Genomic DNA, 1,784 nt, shown 5'->3' on the forward strand with positions numbered 1-1,784 from the left:
GGCTTTATCATCAAATGAGGCTTTGTCATAGGAAAACAGCTTTCTTTTTCTCACTTTGAGAAGGCGCTGACAGGAACAGCTAGGTAAAGGGTGTCATGTGTATTCAGAGCGTCCGTCTGTCCTTCCCCACCCTCCCTCAGCCCCACGCCCATGGCTGAGTCCGGCTCTGCGTTTTCCTCAAAGCCTGCTCCTCTGACCTGCCTCGGGCACCCCGTTCTCTTGATCCTCCCCGCTGAGCCTGGGTCCACAGGACCCATCCCCTCCTACCCGTTCCTTCATTCAGGTCACCTCACTCCCTCAGCAGTTTACAGTCCTTGCTTTCAGGGACTCCAGGCGCTGGGGTAGGAGACAAGTGGGAGAGCGGGGTGGGGTGCGGGGCACAAGAGGAAACCACTGAAGTGCAAAGCGTGACCGTGACCGCAGCCAAGCGGACCCTGGGCTGGGGTGAGAGAGGGGCTGCAGAGATTCATGAAGGGACCCTTGCTGGGCTGTACTGGGGCACCGGAAGGGGCAGGCTGGGGTTTCAGAAGTTCTGAGTAATGACAGGCTGGGGTTTCAGAAAGGCAGCTTTGAGGAGGACAAGCAGGAGTCGGGGAGGGAGCCTGGTTAGGAGGCCAATGGCACGAGCACCAGAAGTGAGTTCTGAGTGAAGAAGTCCCAGCAGCCATTCAAGACCAAGCCTGCAGTAGTTCGGGTGAGAATCCAGGGGAGGGTTGGGATGATCACTAAGCACAGAGCCCTGAGAATGGCAGCCAGGGCCAGGAAAACGCCCCAGCAGGAGCCCCAGGCCAGGCAGGTGCAGGCCAAAGAGGAGCCTGAGACAGCAGCGGGAGAAACCGGTGACCCAGACGATGGAAGGAGGGCGGGAGGGGGAAGCAGGGAGGAGGCAGGCCGGGCTCCACTCCGAGGGGAGCACTGCTCAGTCCTGCAGTGGGAGGACGCTGGCCCCCGGCACACCTCTGCGAGCAGTCTGGGTTCACTGCTGCCTCTCCCCTCGCCTCTGAGGCCTTCCTGGAGGCAACCCCACCATCCATCACAGTGACTGCTGAGCATCAGTTAGCAGGCCGGCCCTCTACAGGCTGTTATTGAAGGGGACACACAGCGCTCTTGCTCAGAAAGCCCCTGGTCTAGTGGGGGAGCCTGTGTGTGTACAAAGTCTCCATCCAGTAAAAAAGCAGCCAACAAAGTGGTATCAATCGGGACTGCACGTAAAGTCAGTGAACATGTGCTGAAGGGACGCTGGGAAAAGAGGCTGACTCTGGAAGGCAGGCAGGGACACCCTGCGGGCTCTGCCGCCCCTGGGGCAGGACGTCCGGAATTCATGGCCCGTCAGCCCTGCAGGGCCCAGGGCTCTGACCCCTTTGGAAACCACTCTCCTCTCTGACAGCGGAGGCTCTCTCCTCGGAGGCCTAGGGCAGGCAGGTTTCCCTGGGAGATGTACTCTGGTGCCCTGCAGTCAGGATGATGGATGAGGAGGCAAAAGCTGCTCGGGGCCGCTGAGACCAGTGGGGCAGGGAGAGAAATATGGCTGAGCAACTGAGAAACGAGAGAGACACTCGGGCTGGATGGCAGTGGTGGGGAGCTAGGCCCTTCCCTCAGACGTACTCAGTCACCCGCCTGCCTCTCCCATCAAGTCCTAAGTTCTATTACGCAAATGATGCAGAGAGCCTGGGGTCAGCTGACACCGGAAGGAGAAAAATCGAGGGTACAAAGGCTCATCTATTCCCTTCGAGGTCACGGGTTTGAAAGGCTCTTGGCTGTGGAGTGGCTCCCCCCCCCGGCCA

The sequence above is a fragment of the Bison bison genome, unplaced genomic scaffold, assembly GCF_000754665.1.
Source record: "Bison bison bison isolate TAMUID 2011002044 unplaced genomic scaffold, Bison_UMD1.0 scf7180017864338, whole genome shotgun sequence".
Taxonomy (NCBI): Eukaryota; Metazoa; Chordata; class Mammalia; order Artiodactyla; family Bovidae; genus Bison; species Bison bison.